Source organism: Lissotriton helveticus, chromosome 6, assembly GCF_964261635.1.
Source record: "Lissotriton helveticus chromosome 6, aLisHel1.1, whole genome shotgun sequence".
NCBI classification, from domain to species: Eukaryota; Metazoa; Chordata; class Amphibia; order Caudata; family Salamandridae; genus Lissotriton; species Lissotriton helveticus.
The window spans coordinates 2071534698-2071561603 of NC_136067.1; the positions used below are offsets into that span (position 1 = coordinate 2071534698).

At 45.5% G+C, this 26906-nt stretch overlaps 1 long non-coding RNA gene across 1 annotated transcript in view; it reads right to left on the reverse strand.

Annotated features, from left to right (window-relative positions):
• Positions 1–26612, reverse strand: part of LOC144762032 (uncharacterized) — a 76209-nt gene extending 49597 nt beyond the window's left edge. Inside the window, exons 1-2 of the long non-coding RNA XR_013596011.1 lie at positions 26491–26612; positions 867–1019 (exon numbers count right to left, since the gene is read on the reverse strand). This is a non-coding gene — a long non-coding RNA (uncharacterized LOC144762032). The remainder of the gene's footprint in view (positions 1–866; positions 1020–26490) is intronic.
• Positions 26613–26906: the final 294 nt, after the last annotated feature.

Here is a 26906-nt window from a genome sequence, read left to right on the forward strand (position 1 = left end):
CCGAATATGTTTTTAAGATTACCTGCAAGGCTAACAGGCTTATAGTTTAACTCCAAAGGGACCCATGTCTGGCCATACCCGTTCCACTCGGGATTATTAATAGCAGAGAGGGTATCCTCTAGACTGAAAGAAATCCTAACTATGTTACCATTTCCCAGCTTGATTGCAATAATATTACAAAATGCCCATCCATCATTCATTTTAAAGCCTGGAGCATGTCCTGCCAACTAGCATCCTCCCACTTCCTATTTCCATGACAGATTGCACACTTATAATCCCGTCCGGCTGTGCTACTCTTGAGTCAATTGCGGCCCCTAATAGGGGAGAAACAACCTTTACAAAGCGGTCATTAGACAGCGGTACCTTTACAACGCGGCCGTTACAATGACCAAGTTGTTACAAAGCAATGCCATTACTACGCGTCATTACAACGACTTGGAGTAGATGGTGCTCTTACATAAGGAATAGTATAATTTACTATTCCAACACCTTCTCTACTGTTGCGTAGACTGGAGTTGGAATAGAAAATTATACGATTTCTAATGTTAGAGCTCCATCTACTGCAAGTCGATGTAATGACTTGCGTAGTAATGGCATTGCGTTGTAATGACGCGGTCTTTGTAACAATCGCGTTGTTACGGAACGTGATGTAATTGCATGCGTTGTAGCATGCTTTATTCTAATAGGGCTTCTGTGCACTTCCTTGGCCTGCTCACAGTGGGGCGGAATTCAAGCATGGTCTACAGATTGCAAACAGATCTCTACGGTGTGTACATCAACACATTATATTATACAGCAACCAGTAGGAGGGTCTGAGTGCTAAATCCATGTTCTGTTCATAGACTAGCTTTTCACTAGTACTGTACCTTAGTTCACAGGGTCAACACACGCTTTGATACAGGTCGTCCTGCAGCACTTCTGGACCCCATCGCCGCAATCTACGTCCTTTACGCATATCAGGGACCAAGGAAGGACCTGCGGGCAGTAGTCTGATCCAGGAGGGCACCGGCCAGGCTTCTCTGCAAGTAACACAACATTTACGACATATCAAATGAGACGATGCAAATCAAGAATCACCACCACAAACAAAATCATCAACTGTGAACTTAACTGGAGAACTGCACAATGTCCTCACACATAGATTTTCAGTAGCAAAATCATTCTAGAAGTCTCAGAATTCCTTAGAATAGAATGACTTACTCCTTTCCTACCCTGATAAAAATTACTAGCAGAGTAATTAAAGAGATGTGTACATCACAACAAACACTGGTCACAAACTCAGCTAGACACACCCCTGTCGCATGTTAAAACAGTACAATACAATATTGTATTTGTGGAATGCATTATACTTTAACACTTTTTTTATTTGTACATTTTGGCGCCAATGTAACAAGTACAGTGGAATCAACATTTCATTTCTCACTTCATCTTTGCAGTCACGAGAGTAGTGACCAATCCTCACTTTTCCATTGTCCTGAGTGATATTGGATGTCATTGTACAAATATGTTCAATATAAAATTAATCAATGTTCTTCCATCTCATCTAATCCTTCCCAACCCTTCCCTTATCACAGTCCTACCTATTTTGATTTCCATGGAGTCCTTCATCTTTGTGTGTGCCGTTGTTGTGAAAGAGGTGTAAAGCCTGATGCCTGGGGGGCATGTTATTTCTCCCCAGTCTTGTCCCATGGTATCTAGTAGTTTCCAACTCCTCCCTTCCTTGCTTCCCTTGTCTTAGGCCTAATTACCAATACTGGCACTTGTGTCTCCTGGAACTGGGAAGCCTCTATTAGCTTATGCCGACCAGGTCTTATTTCACCTACATTTGCACCTTGGGTCAATTCCACCAGTTGAGTATGTGACTTCACACCCTCTTCAACAAGCACCTGGGATTCCCATGAGCATCCTATATATTTTATCTAGTGTCATGTACTACCCAATAATGATGCCCTGTGTGCCACTGCTTTATTCCATATTGTTACTTCCCTCCACTTATGTACCCATGCCACAGAACAAATTTCCATATCTAGTATTATTACTTTTTCAGGTAGCCCCACTGTTGTTTGTCTTATGTGCTGCTGACCAACCTGTAAATATAAACAGTCAGTTCTTTGTTGTCCAAGTGGATGGAGATGAATTTATCAAACCCAGATCTATCCCTGCTGCTTTGTTCAGGAGGTGTTGTAGCCAATGTCCCAAATAGTAATATTTCTCTTGTTTCTCCATAACATATATTTGTTTACATTCCTGTGATGATTCCTTTGTCAAAGAGGTCTGCTATGATCACCATCCTTCCAGACTTTAACTCTGTACCCTTTGTGTGATAGGCTGATATCTAGATGTCAGGGGAAACAGGAACATGGCCTGACCCCTGTTAGTTTCTACCTCTGGAATGTACTGGTCATTTACTATCATACAGTCTACTTGGTAAAGTTTATATAGGAACCCTGCCCATATGGTCCTTTCTGCCAGGGGTATCTCCATGTACGAACAGTGCCTCTCCGAGCTTCTCAACAACGATTCTGCTACTACTCAGGTCCACCTTGGTCTCCCTTATTTCTAGCAATCATAATTTTTTGGTACACTGTCCAATTTCCCTTGCCATACTTTTTGCAAAGTCCCTGAGGCCTCAACACATGTGCTAACTGTGCTTTGACCACAACAATAGCAGAGGGAAAGCTTACTGCCTTAGCATGCTGGCAGCCACTTAAAGAAAGGGTGGATACTGAGACAAATTCCGGTATTTATAATGGAAGTGCTGGATAAGAATATAGAAGATACAAGTTTGCTTAATTTATGGTATCAGAGGTAATGTGTAAAGTTGTGGGCATCACTCCCTGTAGTGAAGGAGTCATCCACAGGGTGAAGGCGATTTGTATCCCACCCCTACCAAATGGAGTTAGTGGTTACACCAGGATGTGATGCTATGGAGAGAATAAAAACCCCGGGGAAAGCCTCCGATGGCATAGTGGGAGTTAGAGTGTGCGCTTCCAGATTCACAGAGCGATCTGCTATCTTTTCCACTTCTTTCTGAATTGTAGGGCAAATAGATTTTCCTGATAATGCCATGGGTGTGGTAAACTCTACATTGAGTAATATAAAGTGGTGGGCACTAGGCCCATATACGTAGATAAACCACACAAACACAGTAGTAGGGTACTGTTACTGGCCCAGGGCAAGTGCACCTGGCCCCTTTTATTTGCAGGGTCACCTGACTGGTGATGCCTGAGGTGCGTGGGTGAAATATGTGGATGTAACACAAAGTGGAACACTAGAACGTGTCCAGCAGGACACTACATCCCTCCAAAACTCTAATGGAAAAATAAAAATCAAAAGTCCAACCTATGGGGAAAACAACATAATGAAACATAACACTAAAGAGTCAATTCAGGCTGTCTACCGGGCAGTGGTTGAGCCCTGGACCGCACGGTCAGGAGGCTTTGGTCCATCGTAGCGATGTAGTTCAGACCGGCCTGGTCTCACAGTGTGGGAGTCTAGTTACATAGTTCCAATAGTGGTGCATCTGGAGCAGTAGTGGAGTCCAGTTTGGAGATCTTCTTGAGGGATCTCAGGTTCCGGTGGACCACAAATACTGAGGAGTGCCAAGGCAGATGAGGGCCTTTCTTGGGGGTGATGATGCTTCCCAGTTCCCGCTGGCAGAGCAGCTTCAGACTTGCCTCTGCTGCCTGGAACCCCCTCTTACAGGAGCCTCCTGGAGAGCCTTCCTGCCGGGCTGCCATGGGACCGTGTAGACTGTGCGGGCCTCTCGTAGGCCACGCAAAGGCATCGGTGAGGAACTCCCAACAGGACCGAAGTCGCTCATGCAGCCACAAGGGTGGGTTCTCAGAGTCTGTGTGCTCTCGCTGCCAGGACTCATGTTCCATGCCTTCCTCAGATGTTCTTTGGGTGACCAGTTTTCATCTGCGACCTACATGCTTCCCGGTGCCCTGTCGTGGAGGTGCTGCAAATGCATCTCCCCAGTTGGGAGTCCCCTCTCACAGGAACTCCATTGAGGCCCTTGCCCCTGGATTGCCACGTGGCTCCGAGGGCTGCATGGGCCTCTTGTAGGCTGCACTGAGGGGTAACCACAAGGGTGGATAGGCAGATCATTCTCCCACCTCGCTGCTAAGAGCTGGAACACCCTCCCTATCCACCTACAGTAGACCCGAGACCTGCTGACCTTCAGAAGATTCCTCAAGACCTGGCTTTTCGAGCAGAAGCAGCATTCCCCTCCCCCCAGCGCCTTGTGGCTCTCACAGGTAGGTAGTGCGCTTTACAAATGCAATGATTGATTGATTGATTGATTGATTGATTAAACCAAGAGCTACCTTTTTGCCAAATTTGGTGTAATTCCGTTCAGCAGTTCGGGCTGTAGCCTTGTCTAAAGTTTCCTATGGAAATTACCATAGAGAAAACTTGTTTTGGGACCATCCTTTTTTATCAGCCTACGCTTGATGAATCACCCAGACACTTTCAAAACAGGAGCTGGCCTGAGAGCCCCTTTAGTTTTGAAAATTTCGTAAAGATTCGTCAAACTGCACTAAAGATATTGTCAAATCAACAAACGCTTTTATGATGGAAACGCTACATTGCATGCAAACAGCTCTCACCCCATTCCTCTTAAGAACAGCATACTGTATGGTGAACGACTTAGGGCCAAGAGAATCTGTGGGTCTAAATAGTTGTATGTGCAAGCAAAAGAAGAGATCTGTGTTATATTGAGACATAGAGGGTACCAACAATGGATGTATGACATTACAACGCATGCTTTTACCACGCATTCCTTTACAACACAGTTTTTACAACGTAAACCTTTACAACGCATAGCTTTTTGGGGTGCTGGATAGTGAATAGTTTAATTTACTATTCCAACTCCAGTCCCCGTGGATACTAGGGAAGGTGTTGGATAGTAAATTAAACTTATTCCCTATCCTAGAGCGCCCCCCAGCGCAATGCGTTGTAAAAGTTGCGTCGTAAAGGCACTGCCTGGTAAAAGTTGCGTTGTAAAGGATGTTTCCCAACAACAATCAGTACTAGAAATGGCGAAAGCAAAGGTCAGTAAAGTAAATAGAATGGATTTACTGTTTAAACAAGGTCAATCTACAAGGAGACAAGATAATGCTAGTAGATTCCTCACTACATACAATACCAAGTATAAAGAACTCAGGCAAGTCCTTAATAAACACTGGCACTTGGTAAAAAGGGACCCATTGATAGGAGGGGATATCAGTGTAAAACCAAGTATAACCTATCACAGTTCCCCTCATTGATACACGCCATATGTGGCTAAAAGCAAGTAAAGGATTTAAAAAGTGTGCCAAATGTAAGGCCTGCCAATATGGCAAGAACGTGACAAAAATAAAAACACATTTGGGATAAATGCTATTTGTCTCCAAACCATTAAATTGCAAATCTGAATTTGTAGTCTACCTGTTGGAATGCCCCTGCTCCAAGAGATGCATAGGGAGCACTAAGCCACAAGCCCACAAAAGCATTCGCCAACATTTGAGAGCAACAAATAATTCAGATACTACTTTCCGGTGACAAGACATTTTATGGAGTACCACAATAGTGATCCCACAGTACTCACTTATTGTGTCATAGACCAGGTCGAAAAATCTATCAGGGGAGGGGATAGAGAGAAAGCCCTCTGACAACTACAGTGCAGGTACATCCTGATAATGTCCACGAAGGAGCCCATAGGTTTGAACATTGACAAAGAGCTTCATTTCTTGTTCTAAATGTATGTACTCAATGTCTCAATGTCTTTTGAACCTCTTTGCTTTTTGATGGTTAGTCTTTGAACACTCGCAAGAATTTGAAAAGGTTTTATCTGTTTTTAACATACTCACAGTCTTTTCATCAGCAATGTATCTAACATCCCTGTTTTGTTCATTTGTAGGTTGTTCAAGAAGAACACCATGACACAAATGCACTAGAGCTAAGATATCTTTAGTTTTTATACTACTTATTTTTTGTGGTATTTTCATTTCTAGTATTATACTATCTAGTCTCTAGACATGGTTGCCATCCTTCGCCCAATGGGGAGTACATTACTGATTATGATGGGTAATTTCAACATCTTTAATTGTTTGGATAATTTTCTATACACAATGAATTCTACACTGTTTATTTTTGCCCATGCTGGCTTAAATATCTTGATGTGATTTGCCCAATGGGATGTATATTAGTATCCAAGATGAACAGCAGTTGGAAATCGTAAGCTTTGCTCTGGCTTATTGAAGTGCTTGGACACTACAACATGAATTGTTGAGTGTATTCAGCCCAATGGGGCTTTATCTCATATATTGTTTTTATTCATTTTTGTGAATGAATTATTGTTTCCAAAGGGTTGAGATAATCCTACCAGCCATTTGGCTAAGTATGCATTTAATTCATTTTATTTTGTTTTACGTTTCCGTTACCATGGTATCAGGCAAATTTGCTATGAAAAAGTTGTTATGTTGCTCTATGGGTTCAACAAAGCTTGCAGGAGACATGATTCCGATAATTGGCAGCAGCATATTGGAAATTATATATTCTCGTCAACATTATCCGTTATTTTGTATTATTGGATTTTCTCTATGTACAATTCTATTTACTGCAATTCTTGCCCATAAACAATTAATATTTGCATGGAAACAATGAGGAACAAGCACATTAAAAGATGTCTGACACTTATTTTTATTTTCACATTATCTTGGCAAATGTGTTTTCTATGTCTGTGTAAATGGAGTGCACAAATGTCTACTGCACTGGCTGAAAAATGTCATGAACACGGCTAGTTTAGCAGAAACGCGTAGACATTTGTTTGGCTGCTGTATGCACCACTTAAATTTTGAATACACTTTCCGCACCACCGGAGTGCCGTCTCTCAGATTTGTTTCGGGAACTGTGGCATATGGATACCATATATATCGAAACACGCTGAAGTTATAAATCACAGTTTTTACTACAACAGAAGACTCTGAGACGCGTTTCAGTGGATGGACCACCTTGTCCATTTTTTAGCAGGAACCTGTGCACACTCAATCAAAGATGCATCAAAGTCAGGCAAAAAGTGGGGGGCAACCTTGCCAAAAGATGTACTTTCCTACAGGCGGTATTGTGAATTACAGTAGTGGGGATGGAAGACCAAGTTTTTAATGTTGATTCTGCACCTACATTGGCATTTAGACATTGACAAAACTAGAATGATAGTAGTAAGTATGAAAAAAAACTTGATACTTATGGTGGAAAATCATATGAAGTGTTTTCTGTTTCCATTGGAAGATTGAGGACTGAGAAGATTGGAGGAAATAACGGTGGAAGAGCAGAGTAAAGATATCAGGGGTAGTCTGATCGGGCTTGTGATGAGAGAGTGGTTGGATTGATAGGCGAAGTAATGGAATTTGGAGGTGTGGTTAAGGTAGTTAGTGGAGAAGGGCTGTCTGAACATAGTTCCAAAGGGTAGATGGTATAGATGGTGGGCTACAAAACACAAACAATGTTGGATACAAATAAGAGGCTTTAAACAGGATCATCAATACATTTCATACTTGTGCAGAAATATACAGCCTGATTCATGAAGCGAAATAGCGCCCGCAATGGCTGCGAAAACGCAATTGCGGGTGCAAAACACGGAATCGGCATTCAAGTACGAAATAGCGAAATCGCTAAAAAATAATAGCGACCGGAATAGCGATTACGCTGTAAAAGTCGCAGACTCCGGGAAGCCGAGCATTAGCGATAATGAAATAGCGACCAACCACGGAATCTGCGAATTGAATAGCGAAACGCAATATTGTCTCAATCGGCATTCATGAAAGAAATACATTAGCGAAAAAGCGCTAAATCGCACATTTGCGCGGCGCAATTTAAGGACAACTCAAAGCAGGTGGTAACCATAAAAGCCATGATTAACCAAATTTTGAAAAACTGTTAGCCAATCACCAACAGGTCCAGGCCTGACCAATCACACATAAGGACATTCAGCAGCAGCAATAGGCGTTCCACAATGCCTGGGATGTACATGGTGGTGAGGCGGCGAAGGCTACAGCGAGCAGCACGGAGGAGACGCATGAGGCAGGCAAGGATTTACCGGCAGCGGGTCACCTTGCTGGGGCAAACCAGAGAACAGATTTATGCTAAATACAGGCTGAATGGGGAAATGATCACCTGGCTGATACAAGAACTCGACCCCATCATGCAGCACCCAACAAGGCGAAACAATTCTGTGCCCACACATGTGCAGGTATTGTGCAGCCTGCACCTCCTGGCATCCGGCAGTTTCCAGGGCATAGTAGCCGCTGCTGGGGGGATATCCCAGCCCACCATGTCACGCTGCCTCCACACTTTTGTTGACGCCATGCTCACCCAGCTCCACCGGCACATCACATTTCCCACGAGCCAACAGGATTTGGACCTCACAAAACTACAATTTTATAATGTTGCCCATTTTCCCCATGTCCTTGGCTGCATAGACTGTACCCACGTAGCCATCTGCCCACCAGCTGGCACGGAGTATATGTACCGCAACAGGAAGTCGTACCACTCCCTCAACATACAGATGGTCTGCAATGCCAAGACCATCATCACTGACATTGTGGCCCAGTACCCAGGGAGTACCCATGACTCCTTCATCTTCAGGCACAGCGGACTCCACACACGACTGATCAGGGGAGAGTTTGGGGAAGGACACCTACTCGGTAAGTACACTTTGTCGACAATGTCACATTGCTATGAAGTAACTGCGCTGCACAGGCAATCAACATCTGCTCCTCTCATACAGGTGACAGTGGCTACGCCCTACGGGAATACCTCCTGACCCCTTACCTCAACCCTGCCACACCTCAGCAACGCCGCTACAATGTTGCGCACATCCGGACAAGGAACTGTATTGAAAGGACATTTGGCCTGCTCAAGAGCAGGTTCCGTATACTGCACAAGACAGGTGGGGCCATGTATTACAGTCCTGCAGCGTGCTGCCGCATTGTGGCTGTCTGTGCAATGCTTCATAACATTGCAACCAAGCGCCGGATACCAGTTGACATCTCAGGCAGTGAATCTGAGGGGGACGACCGGCCACCAGCACATGCGCACCATGCACGCGGGGAGAACCCAGCTGAAGGCCACAGACGTCGCAACCACATCACAGCTAACAATTTCTAGCCCACCCCCTTCCCCCACCCCACATATCACAATTGCATGCAAACTGTAATGATTACACAAGGCGTATGTGTGCACCAAAATAAATGTATTTGTTATTATCACAAAAAATAATGGGTCTTGGAAACAACTATTTACAAAATGCAGTATTCATGCATACTGCATGACACGGTCCATGGCAGGCTTAAGTTCAGCCTGCGCCTGTGTCCCTGACACAATGTCATTGGCGCCTCCGGCGCACAATTTGCATGCGCCTGGGAGGCTCCTCCTCCTCCTGGGCAGCTGGAGCAGGCGTAGCCCTTGTGCTGCGCCTAGGTGGGGGGGCCTGCGTGGCAGAGTGGCTGCTGACACTGGAGGCACCCTCACTAGCATCATCACCCCCCACAATTGCCGGTAGCACAGGTGCGTGCAGTGCGGTGACGGCGGTGGTCAAATGCTCCAGCACCCGGGTAATATCTTCGCAGCACTGGACCAGTTGGTGCTGCTGGGTCAGGGAGCGCTGCGCAAGCAGGGTGGTGGCATTTGCCGAGACATAATTGGAGCGGCTGTAGGTGGACAGCCGGCTCAGCAACTGGTGGTGGCGCCTGCTTGCAACACTGCGGTGCTTCACCAGCGCTGCAGTGTTGTCTTCCATAGCCGCCGTCATGCGGTCCATGGCCGCCGTCATGCGGTCCATCCTCTCCCCGACTCCAGCCACATTGCGGCCTATCTTATGGAGCTGGAGCTGGATTGCTCTCTGCTGCTGGGACTGCCGCTGGTGTATGCGGAGCATGCGCCGCTCCACGCTCAGGCAGGCATGGAGATGCCCATTGCCCCGCCTGCTGTTGGGCCGCTGTGTAGCGGATGTGGCTGGGCCAGATCTTATTGGCCGTGCTGCAGGTATTGTTGCAGCTGGTGTTGCAGGTGCCGCAGCCACTGGAGGCACATTGGTGGGGTGCCAGGCTCTGGCAGACGGTGGGCCTGCAGGTGTTGAAGCAGCAGAGGCGGGGGGCCTGGCCTTGGCAGCCGGTGGGCCTGCAGGTGTTGAAGCAGCAGAGGCGGGGGGCCTGGCCTTGGCAGCCGGTGGGCCTGTAGGTGTTGATGCAGCAGAGGCGGGGGGCCTGGCCTTGGCAGCCGGTGGGCCTGTAGGTGTTGATGCAGCAGAGGCGGGGGGCCTGGCCTTGGCAGCCGGTGGGCCTGTAGGTGTTGATGCAGCAGAGGCGGGGGGCCTGGCTGCTGGTGTTGGCGCTGCTGCAGGGGCTGGTGGCTGTGTCTCAGGTAGGGATTCCTCCTCCTGGGCCTCCTCATCGATCAGCAGCCTCTCACTGTCACTGCTGTCTCCCGCACCTGTGAGGGTAAGTGGATACTCATTAGGTGCATGTGACTGTCAGACGTGCAGATGTTACATGCATGCATGCTGGGTGTCATTCCCTGGGTGGCTGTGTATTTGCGCACTTTGGAACCTTTCTGGCCGCATTGTGGTACTACTACATTGTGGACATACTACGTCTCCCACAATGCTTCAGGGCATTTCCTGATGCACAACATAGGCATGACTAAGGGCCAATGAGTGAGCCTATTTGGTCAGGGGCGGTCATAGGGGACAGGGTCGCAGTCGCATGCCACTTACCTTGGGTGTCTTGGGAGGGGCGGGAGGAGTCCAGAGGGGTCACGCCAACACACGCCTCCCTCTCCAACGTGTCCTCTACCTGGTCCTCCAGGTGGGTGTTGGGTGGGACAGTCGGTCCACCACCTCCGGTGCCTGATGCCTCACCAAGGCGCTCCGCAACCCTCTCCTTGGCACGGCCTCGGAGGTCGTACCACCGCTTTTTGAGTTCCTCCAGAGACCTGTCCGCAACGCCCACAGAGTTCACACTGGAGGCAATCCCAACCCAGATCCTCCTCTTCTCATGCTCTGGGACCCTCCGGGAGTTGGCACCAAACAGCTGGTCGTGGTTGGCCACCACCCCTTCGATGAGGTTCTCCAGCTCCTGTTCGGAGAATTTCAGTTTGCGCTTGCGGGCAGCGCTGTTGCTGGGGCCTGGCTGGGGTTCCTCCGACATGGCGGTCGCTATTTCGGCGGGGTTGTGAGTCGCTAACGGCAGTTTAGCGGCAGCTTTCGGTCTTCAACACTCGACTGATAGCGTCACTGTGTTGTTTGGGGGTGGGATTTGGCTGCTTCCTGGTTGTGATGTCATCACGGTGCTCGTAATGCGTCTTCCCGTTTTCCAGATCCCGCGAGATAGCGACTCGCATTCCCGATCCCACGGGATTGCGAGTCGCTACCCCGTGCGATCGGGATTGCGAGTCGCTATCCCGTGCGATCGGGATTGCGAGTCGCTATCCCGATCGCAGGTAGCCGGAAATAGCGATTTTTCTGCGTTTTTTGTCGGTCGCTAACGGCTTTAGCGCCCGCGTGCGAGTCGCTATTTTTTCCCCGAAAAGTACATGAATGCCGTTTTGCGTTTCCTCAATAGCGAGTCGCTATTAATCGCTATTAGGGACACGCAAAACGGCCCGTACATGAATCAGGCTGATAGTCTTTCTGGGGAAAGATTATTCTTAGGTTTCCAAAAGGTCATTTGGCATAGCCCCTTCCACTATATTTCTCCTTTTAGAAGTGTCATAACAAGAGGCAAGCCCTTTATTTAAACAAAGAGCACGAATGTAAATTAATTTAACATTATTTCTTATGGAGTTTTATTTTAAGTCCATACTTCCATTATTTTATATGGGAGTGTGTTGCAGTATCATTGTTTTTCCGTGTGTGGTGCTAGATTTACTCACTATTAAAATTGGCCCCACCCACTTTTACAAGGTGTTGATCATGCAAGTCCACTCTTAAGTATTTTTAAACTCTGATTTTGTGATCAGTCAAATGTAGTAAAGTTACTAAAAAGTACAAGAGTAACATATATGTGTAAATTACTCACAGATGTAAGTTACTTTTGTGAATATCCCTACCCATATCAATTAGTCAGGCCTTTATTAAAGACATTGATGAGATGATTATATCCTTCCTGAGTCCACCTTGAAGATACTGATGAATGAAACAGGCTTAGGCATCTACTACTCTCACATATGATTAATTGGTCATGCTTATTGGTTCGGTTTTACATTTGGGTGATTTGTATTTCCACTAGAGCCTAACTTTATAATCTTTCACATATTATTCGGGTCAAGTACAGGCTGGGAGATTCTGGAGAACTCCTGCAAATTAGCCTCCAAGAACTTCAGGAATAGAAAAGCTGACTTTTTAACACCTACTTATCCTTTTGCTTATTAAAAATCTGACTTCACCATTGTAATAGATTTTTAAATTATTTTTCTAGCTAGTCCCACTCCTCAGGTACTTGATTACTATTTAAATCTGTACTCTAGTTTTCCTCTACATAGGACAGCTAGGCTGGTCACAGTGACAATAGCTTTTTGGACCTGGTCACGATAGGGAGATGCTAATATTCATTTCTACATGTTCTACTTTTAAGTACCATGCAACCTACCTTGATGGTTACAATGCTTATATAGGGGTCACATAATAATATGATATTTAAAAGGGTGCAATTTTGCTTACTAAAAGGACCATTGTTACAGTTTGCAATGCAGGTTTTGCACTGCAGCAGTCATGCTACACAGGGTAGGCCTGTAGTCATGTTTGCATTGCCACTGTAGCAGATGTACAAAAGTGCAATTTAACTTCCAGGTCGTGGGTGCACTTTCTACACCATATACTAGGACATATTGTCAAATTAAACGTGGCAATAGGAATAAGCCAACTGATAGAGGTAGTACAGGGACTCTGCTCTTTGTTAGTAGGGGTATAGGGAACAGAGTTCTAAAACCAGTGCTGCATTAAACCCTGTGGAGGTCCCTAGGCCCTCGCAAATTATCTTCTAATACCCACTATACCTGATTTTTTTGCAAACTCACCACAGAAAGGTAACGCTTTGCCACTTAACCTGGCTTAATACTGCTTTGTAAATAAGGCTCCCTTTCACGCTATACTTAACGTGAAAGGGGCAAGCAATGGGTGTTGTGGTGGACGTTCCACCGCACCACACGTTGATTTTCACGCTGGCCCATATTTACAAGTGCAAAAACAACAGGTGATGGACAGAATGCAGAACAATGTCATACATTCACCCCAGTACAGTGATCTGGGCCCAAATCCATCGTTTTTTTGCTCACCATGCCTTTCCAGTTTGAACCCAGCCATATGCAAATCAGTCTAGACCCTGTGCCCCATGGGAACAGTCCAGCCCGAACTGCTAGGCCAGGTCCTCCCTGGACTGGAAACAAGCATCCAAAGACCGGTTTCGGGGTTTCAGCCCTCTTCAGCCTGGATAGCTTGATTCCATATTTACAAGTGTTGCTTAAATATGGGGCAGCACCAAAAGTAAGACCAGGGAAAACAGAAATGTTTAATTTCTCCTACTTTTTGCTGTTTCTATGTGTGCTGCGTTGTGGAGCACAAATAGAAGCAGCAAAAGGCCATTGATTGTTTATGTGCAGGAAGGTGGCCCTTCATGCACATAAACAATCAATTTAAAAAATGATGTTTTGCAACACCTATGTGTGCTGCATTAAGCAGCACACATAGAAGATTCAAAATGCCATTTCAGATTGTTTATGTGCAGGAAGGGACATCTTCCTGCACATAAAAATATTCCCCTACAACGCAGGCGCCCTTGCATTATGGTGCAAGGGTGTCTGCGTTAGCGCTAGGCAGCTAAAATTAGCACCAGCACAGGGGGGAACACTGGGCTGCACCGTATCCTTGTAAATATGGTGCAACCCTGCGTTTTGGATGTGTCACAAAACGGCGGTAAGCCACGGTGGCAAACTCCATGCTCCGCCACTTCCTAGTAAATATGCCCCCAAATGCTTTGTGAATCTTATGTGTCTGGTTGATCTACTTTAAATTGCTAATGAGTAAATTACATTAATACAGTTATTTCTCTATAGAGTATTTAATGTAACGTGTTTGTTTCCTTGATTTGATTCCGTTTTTTCTATCCTTTGGATATAATGTTTAATAAAGCTTGATTATAATTTTCTTTCAAGATCAAATCAATATTATTGTGTTCTATTGTTGCGGGGTCCCTAAAACTAGTGGGGATCACAGGCAAGGGCCTGCTTAGCCTATTTGGTAATCTGGCACTTAGCAAAGCAGAATCTGGGGTGACCATTCAGAAAAAGGTGCATTTCCTATGGGTGCATTTGGTATTGCATTTATATAAAAAAACAATCACTGTAGGCTGACCCTACCAGCTCCCCTTTCTGTTATTTAAAGCACAAGCTATGAAATATGACTGGGATCTGTAACTGGATTCTGCTATCAGATGCTTAGATATGTAGCCTCTCCAGTTTGGACAATTAGTGCATGTGTTTTTGTAGGCTCTGAGCCAGAGAAAGCTTTAGATTTCCCATCGGCTGATGTAATAAAAAATTCCTGAATCAAAAGATATTCATATATACATAAAAAAGAAGGGTGGTGGGTCAGCCATTTTCATCCATTAATCTTTGCAGCGGTGTTAGACCCGTCTGCTTCTGAGAGTCCCCTCACCACTATCATTTCTTTTGTTCCCCTGTACCTCCCAAAATTTGTCGCTTTTTATTTGTCTATCAGGACTTTTTATGTGTTGTCTCATGGGGTTAGATGTTCCTTGATGCCCAGTTGCTCACAAGGTTTGTGGCACCTATTTACAAGGCGCCTGGCCCAAACCTGTGGCATTACAAACTGGGGTTGTCAACCTGTATAAATGAACCTAAAATGGTGGACACCCTTTTTCCTCATGTGAAGTGACTCCCATTGGAGCCTTCCTGAACCCTGGCCTTTTGAGGTTTTGGCGCCCTTTGTTTGGCGCGCATTTCTGACAGGAATTCCTTTATTTTCCTCAGGTACACAAAATGGCTGCTCTAGAACCCCAGTACGGTGGCTGTGAGTGTCCTAAATACCCCTCAAGAGTGCCTTGTCATTGTCACAGCCAAAGAGGGTTCTAGAACCTTCTGGCTCGTGCCAGTACCCCAGGGCACTGGCTATATAAGGCCCAGTCCCTGGCGGCCATTTTAGAAGAAGATGAAGATTGTTCAGACTAGAGAAGGAGATTAAGAGATTCCAGACTTGACACCAGATTGACACCTGCCCTGTTGACCCCTGAGGTGGCTGGTAGCGCAGGCAGTAGAGCAGCAAAGGGTTGCTGGCGTTGTGTCTGACTGGCGTTCCAGTCAGCTACGTGAGAAGTGATCTAGTGCCTACAGCGCCTGCCCAGCGAGTACCTCATTGCCCCCTAAAGACTGTGGCCAGATTCGTGTGCCTCCCCGCCCCCGGTGGTGAACTGTGATCGATTTATCGAGTCGGGAGGCGAGAGCAAGTTTGCCGCGACCGCGATCGTCAGCTGTGCCCCTTTCGCGACAGGTGCCTCTAGAGGGGAGCTCGGACATCTCCGAGCCCCACCAGCGTAGAGCGCTTCCTGTGCAGATTGAAGGTGAGGTGGTGCGCCGAGGCGGGGAAAGGCCGGCCTTCGTTGGGCGGGACTAGCGTCTCTGCCACTCCCCAGTGACCCGGGAGCTGTAGCTGTGGGCGGGAACCACCCTGTATGCGGCAGTTGGAGGGAGGTCCGTGGAGCCCCGTCGCTAACGAGAGAAGTGCTGTGCCGAACTGAATCGTATTTTGATTGCAGCCGATGTGAGGTGGGCTCGTTTCCTCATAGTGAATGCAGCGTTGTGAAGGAACTGTGAACCGGCATTTATTTGACTGTGCGCGAAGGTTGTGTGACCTCTCCGGCAGCCCGTTCGTCAGTCTAATGACTTTGAACTGGTGCCGCCTGTGCTGAAGTGGTGCTAAAGCCCGTAGGCGCGCATAGACTTCACGGGCAAAGCAAAGATCCTATCCCGGTGACCGCCGAGTGCAAATGATGTATTTACTGTGTTTCCTTGCCTTCTAGATATACGCGCATACGCCTTGAGTGATTATTAAAGAGTCCCAAACCTTATTTTGTGCTCAGAGAAGCCGTATACCTGGTCATTGAAAACAGCATAAACTGTAAGAGTTATCTTTCCCATTTGAAACATATTGCAGATGTAATGATTCGAAAGTATTTAATTGGTGGCAGCGATACCAGAAGAAACATGTGGTTGTTTATTTAAATGAACCAATATTTATTCTGATATTTATTCTGATATTTATTCTGATATTTATTCTGATATTTATTCTGATATTTATTCTGATACTCATTCCTGAAGTTATTCTATTTATTAATGCTATTTATTACCAGAACTGTATGACCACAAGAAATGTATATGTGCTTTCCCAGTCAACCCTATTTACAACAAAGAACTTTTATATAAAGGAATCGTATTTTTCTACAGCAGTGGTGTGGTGTCCTTCTTTTTGGTGTGGATGTACAAGGAGTTATTATTGGGTCAGAGCCGGCTTAACACTACAGCCTTCACTTGCCTTGTCACTTGAGCCAAGCTGCCCCCTTTGTGCTGGGCTTGCCCATCGCAGGTCCAACAAGCGGCAATTTACATTTTACTTCCACCCATAAAATAATAATAATAAGAACAAGATCAAATATATAAATTTCTTTATTCGGTTTTTGTCATTATAAAACCATAAAAGCAACAGTATAAAATTTACAGCATAAAAATAGATCACAAAAAAAAGATTTTTAAAGATTCCTTCGGTGCCTGATGATACATTTTAAAAAATTCAATATATGATAACAGGTGCGCTCAGAGTCTAGCATCTGTAAGGAAATCATGGCCGGACGACATTGTCTGAAACCCCAGGCTTTTAGTAATGGAAATAGCCAGATTTTCCTGTGAGGGAGATGGTATTTGCAGAACAGTATCGTGTGCATACATGTTTGTGCAGAGGTCACATCACAGGGGCATAGAGTCAATTTTGATTCCCAAGTGTTCGTTTGCGGGAAAGCTACTAGTCTGTGAAACAGGTTGAGCCTAAACCTGGTCAAAAGCATCCTTTCGTATGAGTTAATTTCCAATGCAAGATAAGGCTGAATTTGTGGCGTTAGCTGTACCATGTTTGCGTGTTGTACAGATTGTTTATTTGCAAGCAGGATAATTCTGAGTGACTCTAGGTGACTCATTGCTCTCTGTTTCAGCTCTTTCTTGCTTATCTCTGTCAGAGACTGTGGTCTGGAATAAAGTCTTTCTAGACCCATATCTGTAAAGAATCGTTTGACATAGGTAAGCCAGGCTATCCTGTGCGCATTATCCAGGGCCATTGAATCCTCTAGAATTGCCTTGGTCAGCATGTTCTTATCGGATAACCATATGCGCCTCCAGAGTAGCAGTGGCTGGACTTTTATTAGGTCCTCTATGTAGGGAATTCCCAATTCCATGTGGCATGCGTATGTAGATGAGCACTATGGAGCCGATAAAAGAAATCTTATAAAAGAGTTCTCAGCTATTTGAAGAGATCCAGCGTCAACATGCCCCCAGACGCCGGCCCCATATAGGGCAATGGCCAGGCATTTTGCAGAATAGATTTGTAGCATCTCCACTGGTGATCTCCTTCCAAGCCTTTGTGAGAAACTAATCAGGGCAGTATTGGCTCTCTTAAAAAGGAGTCTCCTCGACTCGATAGCTGCTTTCCAATTTAGTTTCTCGTCGATCATTATGCCCAAATAAGGATACTGTGGGGTTCTCTCAATGTTTTGGTTATTTAGAGTAATGTTCTTTATTCGTTTTCTTCCTCCACCAGCCACCATTACAAACTTTTTTTCACATTTATGTGCAGGTCTAGTGCGCCCATGAAATCAGCATATTTATTTAGGGATTTCTGAAGTTCTATGGGGGTGCGTGCCAGGATGACCGCGTCATCCGCGTAGAGCAGTGCCGGGATCATGCGTTGTTTTAGTCTTGGGAGGTCCTGCCCCCCTCTCAGCATTTTCTCTTCTAATCCGTTTGTGTACAGGGAGAAGAGGAAGGGGGCTAGGACGCACCCCTGCCTGACTCCTCGCTCTACCTTGAATGACGCAGTAAGCTCTCCCTTTATTCCATAACGCACTCGCGCGGAAGCATCGGTATACAAGATCAAATAGGAAAACCCTCATCAGCCAGTGTAGCTCTTGAACTTTGAGTCATGCCATTTTGTCTGACCACTTGTGCACATCTAACTAAAAAGAAGGGCACTTCAGTGCCACAGCTGGTTTTAATTGTTTTATCATCCTTCTTATATTATAATACATTCTCAGGATATTAGAAGTAAAAACAGTTTCAATACTTGCGCAGAGTACACCAGCCTGCTAGACGCACAAATACTGTGCTAATAACATTACAGACACTTAGGGGCCAATTATGATGCGGTCGTAAAAGCTCCAACCACAGGTCGGAGCCTTTTACGGCCACATCATGATGGGCCCATCAGTTTACAATACGACTGCCTCATTATGATGGAGGCGGTCATAAATTAAACCTGTTGGACATTCTTGCTGGCTTCTAACAGGCTCAGAGAGGCCGTCGGCTAGTTGCAATCTGGCCTGAAATTCCAAAGGCGGCGTTTCCGCCATTGAGTTTACTATGTCGGGTTTTGGCATCCTTTCCATGCCGGAACTCGACTTTGGGGGCCCCCAGCAGAGCCCCCTTGGGTGCACGGTCTCTGGTTAGAGGCTGTTGTTCCCTGCACCTGGTGGCGGGCACATTGTGGTGGCTGCCATGGGGTGCAGGGATGAACTGCACCTCCCATTTCACACTGGGAGCATGCATTATGGCCAGAATGCATGCTCCCATAGTGAAAAATAGGAATGCCACAGAACAATGTTCGGTCGTGTCCTAATGAGGTGGTTAGGACCATCAAGAGGGTGTCAGTTAGTCTCATGTTGGGCGGAAGTGATTCTGCCCGAATCATAATGACACCCTTTATTATTATTTATTTACTTTTTTGATTTAGACTGATTATTTCCAGAATAAATATGGCCATCACAATTAGGTAGTATATCTTTTTTGTGGCATATGCTTGCAACAATAACCAATTAATCATTGGACAAGCTGTTTATTTTTCCAATGCTTGTTATACAGAGGTGGCAATGTACGTCCTTTCCATGTGCTTGGAATTAGTCCATCTAGAAACATTCTTTGAAATGGGGGGACAAGACTGTACTCCAATGTTATTCTGTTTTATAATGGTGATAGCCATCTTATCAGGATGTTGGGCATTTGTTTTTTTAGAGCAATTTACGTATCACCTCCTTCATCATGCACATTGCAAGTTCCAAAAGAAGCTACTCTCAGGACAGGGGTATAGGGAACACGTAGTTAATTTCCCTAATTGCAACAGATTCCCCCAGGTATGGCTAGGTCTGTTTGTAGAGACTTTGGGCCTCATTTATGAAAAGTGACGCATCGCTGCGTGAAAACAGCGATGCGTCACTTTTCACTGCGCCCTCCGTGCCCCACCAATGATGCGTCATATTTACAGTATGACGCATCATGGCGCAAGGAGTTACAGATACGTCAGTATTTCTGACGTATCTGTATGGCGCAAAAGTGGCGCATTGCTGGAGTGTGTCACAAAAGTGACGCAACTCCAGCAATGTGTCCTCTCACATGGGACAAGCCCCATGTGAAAGGGCCTGCGTCAGTCTTACGCCTGCAGTGAGGCAGGCGTAAGAAATTGACGCATTTGTGTCCTAGAAGTGGCGCAGTGAAATCTTATAGATTTCACTGCGTCACTTCTACGACCCTTTCTTGCGTCAATACGCCCCCCTTGCATACATTATACCTGGCGCAGGTATAATGTGGCGCATGGGGTTTACAAAGTGACGCATCTACCTAGATGCGTCACTTTGTAAATATGGCGCAACAAGGTGCATTTTGTACGCCACTGGTGCGTCACAAAAAGTGACGCACCAGCGGCGTAAAAGTGACGCACGGCCTCATAAATGAGGCCCTTTGTACCCAATTGACATGGTATCAAATGCAAATACCTTTGAAACGTTTTGGTTTGGATATTCCAGTTGAAGTAATATTTAATTTTCTTCAAACTCTGAAACAATGTAGCCAGTGTATTCTAAATTTTAGCCTCAGTAACATTCTTTCATGTTGCTGGATTTTCATACCACAATCTGCTCTTCCTAATTTTGCACACATTGATTTTTGTTCATTTTGATTCTCCCTGTTATTTCCTTACTCCAAACCTGATATGTACTCCCTGTTATTTCTGTTGCTCCTCCTTTCCATCTTATCTTTTTCTTTTTTTAAAACATACTGGGTCGAGGAGGGCAGGATAATCTTAGCCTCTGTGTCTTTAATGAAATCTTGATTTTCTTTGCATTACATTTGGAGAATCAGCATGTCATTTCAAGACAGGAGGCTACCATTATGCAAGTTGAAAGCCCTTCAACACCACATTTGACACATGCTTATTGGCCAGAAATGATGCTTTGCAAATTTTCCTGAATTTGACCAAACACCCGCTTTTAGAATCTCTTCCAAATCCCAACTCCCCGTCGCACTCCTCAGAGAATGCGGTTTAAATGTATCAAAATCAGTGCTTAATTTGTGCCGGAGCTTTCCGATGCTTAGCACCGGCACTTATTACTTAAGGCTGGGTCTATGGAATACCTGCCTATTAGACCTTCATAATCGTGACAATAAACACCCTAATATTGCTCACCTGTGCGTGAACTTTTAAATATTCAAGGCTGCCTTTTTGTCATTATTATAAAATGATGAAAGGGTCCACACACAGCGTAGTCTTCAAATAGGATTTATTTCCAAAGAAGAAGAACAGCTTGACAACCACCAACTGCCCACACCGGCAGTCCAGCTCCAACTGACCGGAGCTGAGCGGAACATTCTGAATTCCAGAAGCTCGCGTGCTGGGGCGCACGCAAGCAGCATATAACAGTCATGAGGCACAGACACATCACCAGAAACTGCGTGGGGCTGTGCCTCAGGCAGCGTAACAGCCTGGTGACAGGTCCCGCAAACATACTAGTGCAACGCTAGTGCGTTACAAATGACCACTCACGCTTGCAAAACAAAATTAGCCCGTCCCTCGTTGGCGCTGAATCGTCAAGTCAGTTGTCCTGACTTGGACCAATACAGACTGTGTTTACCCTCCCCCCCAGCATACTGCGTGCGTAGCTGCAGCTCAGTTGATCAAAGCAAGAAGTGGTACAGACTGGGAACTCTTGAAGCTGCAGCAGGCCTCACTCTTCGGATTAATTAAAGGCAACCAATGTTATGCCAGTAAGTATTGATTTTGGAACACACTGCTAATAGTGTAAAGTAATGGAGCGTAAAATGTACCATAAGTATTTTCTGTGAGATCACACGGTGACTACGTGGTCATGCTCACTGTATAAAGCTCGTTAAAATGTTGTGTTTTGAGTAGTGTGATTCCCAAAGAGCCCGTCATATGCCATTAATGTCTACCTCTCCCTTGATCGGAGCTCTGGCATGCTGAAGGGAATAAAGAAGCGTGGCCCCACCGTGAATGTTATCTGCCATATTGAGAAACTGCAATCCGGGTTGGAAAAAAGAAAGCAAAACCGAATTTCACAGATATTGCTTTGCACTTCGCATGCGGATCATCTCTCATCTTAGAACTGCATCGTTTGGGCAATTTTCCACACAAATGGGGGACATTCTCATTTGTGTGAGAAAAAAGAAGTGACAGTGTGCGTGCACTTTGCATAACCGCCTGGCCTAGAGGAGTTCAGTCTTTATTCTCTCATAGGCGCCAGGCCCCCTGTCAGGGAGCCTGGGCTCTTTTCCTTCATAATCGCACAGCCAGGCGTCTAATGCCCGGGCTGTGGTAGACACCTGGCAGTTGTTTGAGGTCAAGGCTCTGCCCTTTCATAACCTCCCGGCTTAGAGGCTGGGCTTCGACCTCCATTCCAGCGGAGGCGTCACCCCATGCCAGTGACTGCAGTCCGGACTCTGGTCTCACATAGCCACTCGGTAACTAGGTTCGCACATAGCCGTCCGGGCCTTGTCATGGGCCACCTCTGTCCTCAATCAGCCGCCAGGTCATCCCTATTTCTGATGTTGGGCTCTGTTCACCCCCACCTGAGAACAGAGAGTCCGGAGAGCAGAGACGTAACTCTATTTAGCAGGGGCAACAAGTGCAGTGGCACTAGGACAGAGGCCTGAAGGGCCTACCTGGGCCATGTTTATTGCTGCATTGTATCATTCAAAAGGCAGCCAGGGCCCCATTTCCATCCTCGCACAAGGGTCCATGGCACACTGGCCACGCTACTGCTCATTAGTGCAACAGGTGCAGTGGCAGCCAGGTTCAAGAATGAAGCAGGATATTCATCTGTATATATGGCACTGCTGGCGAGGGCTGCTGGCTTCCACAGCTTGAAGGAGATGGGTTAATGAGGGGCGGGAGCTGCCTTGTGGGGCACCTGTGAAAACAACCCTTGTCATGGGAGGCGACTGGGCCTATCTGTAGCAATCTGTCCTTCCTGGGGCAAGCATGGCGAAGAAGACACACTAACTCCCTCCCCCACACGCCCAGTGGGCACTTCGTGGGACCAGGGCCAGAGGAGCAGAAGGGAAAGGAATCCGCATTCAACAGCGTCATGTGAAGCCGGGGGTGGTTGGGGGGTGGGGGCATTGCTGCGGCGGGACAGTGGTGCACACAGATTTGACACCAAGCTGCTTGAAGCAACACAGTCCTTTGAGGTTTTAACCCTGTCCAAAAAGTGTGACATTGTGTGCCAAAGAGCATCTTGTAGGCTGCCGTACAGCCAATTTATGCCGCACAGCGTTAATTAAATTATGCAACAAGAAATGGCACTGCATTGTAAGGCAGTGCCCACAATTATATGTACCACTACCTCACTACTAGCTGGAATTTAATTAGAGGCAGTGAGGCACCCTTGGACAATTCTTAGGAAGCTGTTTCATTCCCTGATGTGATATTCCATTTTGTGTGAAGGAGCCGCAAGACTGTCAAATTGCACCACAGAAGGCGGTAGTAACCTAAGAGAGAGTTTGGATGTTCCGTTCCCCTTCCTTATGTTACTGTATCCCTGTATCTTATGAAAATATCTTGAATCTGCAATTTTCATCTGCGATGAGCCAGAGGACGGTGGCAGGTTCGGGATTCCTCTCTTTTTCTCCGCACGGTGTGCACCTGGCTCAGTGAATATTTGCAGCAGGCACCTTACACATGCCTGCACAGGGCCAGCTCTATGGTAGAGTGACCAGTGCTACAGCACTGGGCATTGACTTTGGGGGCAAGGGGCGGGGGCGCCATTTTCTCAAATATATGATGGAGTTAAAAGCACCTGCTACAGTGTTCCTTGCCTCCAGAAATTTTCGGGCAAAAATATAAATAATATAACTGGTGATTAATGGAGCTGATGGACAGAGAATCGCGCTTTGTCTAGAGGAAGTTTACTTTTGACTCATGAGGTAGCGCAGAGGGTTTATGCTTCAAAGCATGTGCACCATGCAGATCACAATGCGCGTGTAACATAAATAGTTCAGTGGGATACTGTTTTTGTGGGGGAGATCCTTTTATTATTTGCAGTCTATAAGTTAAAACACTAATATAGAATATTGAGCTACTACGTCTACCTGTCACCAAGAGCTGCATGTAGAAATGCTTGTGAGAGGTTGCGTTGAGGAGACAATAGAGTAAGTGGATGAGCCAGAGGTGGAAATGGGTGTCGCCTCCTCCCCAAAATGTGAGCACCTGCACTTAATATTTTACAAATTAAGCACTGATCAAAATTAGTTCCTGCTTCCTTCATAGACTAGTTTATTGTTGGTCACAACAGGGTTTAAATCACTTAAATAATCATATGTATTAGAATGACATAATACTGAATTGGATCAACCTTCATTTCAGTTCAATTTCCTGACACCACCACTTGCAAAATATGACACCTTTGCTTTCACCTTCACAGATCCCTTCTTTTTACCCCTTCCTAGCTCAGCATCTGCAGAAGATGCTTCCCTTTAAATTCTGTGATTTTCAGCCTGCACAGGACAGTAGAAACACTCTCACAATATGCTCTGTGTGTGTTGCCTCAGAAAGGCAGACAAGTCTTCTTCAGTGTGCTAACAACTCATGTCAGTGTTGGTTCCTGCATTGGTATCAAACTGCAGATGTGATCAAAGCTAGATACTGTAGCACCTTTCCTCCACACCTAGAAGTGTGTCAGAGGAGACAGTGAATGGGCAACTGTAACTACACGGTCGACCTCAGAGACTAAACATGTGATGTGTTTTTACATGCCTATTAGAACTGACTGAATGAACGGTGGCCAATCTCTGGCTGCCTCGTATTCTGATGGGGCAATTTGTTTCACCTGCAAAACTCCCATCAGGGCATGTTAGACAGAGCACCTTGCAGGCAGCACAGCACAGGTGTGAAACAGTTGGCTATCACTGTGTTCACAATATCATGTTCCATCATTATAGCTAGCAATGGCAGGTCACATTTTATGAGGCTCTTTCTAACCTGCAACATAAGGCAAACAAGACATTACATAGCATTACAATGGGAAACAAACTTTACAACGCAACTTTTACAACGCACTACCATTACAACGCAACATTCCTTACATTGCATGCCATTACAACGCAACCACTACAACGCATACAATTACAACGCATGTCATTACAATGCAGTCATTATAACGCATACCATTACAACGCATACCATTACAACGCATAGTACTCTTACACTATCCAAACCTTACCCTACTATTGCACCCCCTGGAGTTAGAATAGTAATTTTTACCCCTACACTATTCAACACTTACCCTACTGTTGCACCCCCTGCAATGTAATGTAATGTAATGCGTTGTAATGGTATGCGTGGTAAACGTAGTATGTGTTGTAATGGAATGCGTTGTAAAGGTAGTTTTTAGACAATTCGTTGTAATGGCATGCATTGTAAAGGATGTTGTGTTGTAAAAAATGCGTTGTACAGGCATCCGTTGTAAAAGTATGCATTGTAACAGCATACAACCCATTACAACAGCAATTTTCAATCATGTAAAAGGCTTTGGATCTAGTATTTCTAATGGACTTTCTGAAACATGATGTGGTTCTGGGGAGAAATGATGTGTCAAAACCTGAAGCATTAAGAATATTCTCAGGACATTCTTTTCAGAACAGCCACAACATCGAATGGCTTTCAGACTAAATACATTTGCAATGCATTGTTGTAACATGCACCTTGTAGCCCCATTTGTTAACTTGCAAGTCATGAAGGAATTTTCTCACAGTAAGTGCCACTCTCATGAAAGTATTTGTGCTCCCTTGGTACAGGTCTGGGTAGGCGACTTGGGCAAAGATCTGGAAAACTTGACAGGCCTGTTTGAAACAGAGAGATACCATTTTGCCGCCCTGACCTCCCGAACCCTGTGTCTCGCTGCCTTTTAGGAGTTATAGATAAACTACTCATTTTAAGTTCATCAGCAGTTTCTGAACATTGACACTGTGCCTTGCACATGGAACTATCAGGAGACACTTATCCAAGTCCTGGGTCTGTGTTTACCAACATAATGCAGTCTGGGAGTGGTAGTCGTGGTTCACTTCAGTGGGACAAAAACATTTGACAACACTGATTTCTAACTGTAAATACAGGATTGGTTTACATGGACCCTCTTGGCATGGAGTAAGCGATAATCCTACTTATACAGGGAGTATAACTTACTTTCACACACATTCTAATTTTACCAAGTCAATATTTTACTATCTGCTCCACTCCAGGCTTTTCCTTTGAACTCTGGGACTTATAGTCTTGTCCATTCCTATAAAAAACTAAGACTACAACTCCCAGAATGCAATGAAAAACCCTGGAGTAGAACAGCTAGGCATGAATAACCTCTTAGTCTCAGCTGATATGTTTCAGTAGAGTCTATTCCATTTCCTGCATGAGTGATCTCAGTTCCTGAATGTCACAAGACTCTAACAGAGTCACCTTCTGTGTGTTGCTCCTCCATTTCAATGCTTTAAGTTGTAACACACATGTACATGGCATAAAGGAAAGAAGTGGCTCCACTTCCCCCACTACAAAATCTGAAGAGGATCCCTGAGATCTGGCAACTAATCGACATACAAATACCTTAGTTTGGGATACTCTTCCCCCAGTACCACAGGACTTAATGCCCCTGAGACAAATGGATATATTTTACACTCACTTGCAGTATATGCACACTCTCCCAACTCAAACTCTTCACAATGATTAAAAACTCACACATAACCCAGATCAATTTTATACAGCCTTGACTGTCACGGTAGTGTGTTTCTCACACAATACAAGACTATTCAGTTATTTCTGCTGTGAATCTCCAGAAAGAGACACAACCTCTACCTGGCACATGAATTGTGCAGTCGGATGCTGAGGGCCTGTGTACTCACCTCCAGCATAGCCCTCTACTGGAAAGGCCTCCCAGAGCCCAAGGAGGACGGCAAAGAGCAAGATGGCAACCAGACTCCTCATCATGACGTCAACAGCAGTCTCTGAATCCCTTCTGTGCTGGTCTCTGGGATTTATAGCATCACGCAGGATGAGAAGGCGGTAAGGCTGCCGCTGGCAAAGACAGACTGGACACCGGCCAATGTTGTTTCAAAATGATACCTATCACATGCTGCAGCATTATAAGCTCTCCCAGCCAAACTGGTGTTCTTCATTCTCCCCCCCCCTTGGTTAGAGGCAAAATAGATGTTTGACGACAGTATGTAACTTTAGAACTGCCTCAAGGGATTTGAATGTGAAATAAACACTGACGATAAGATCTATGTGCTGTTCCTGGAAAGAGTACTCCATCAGTATC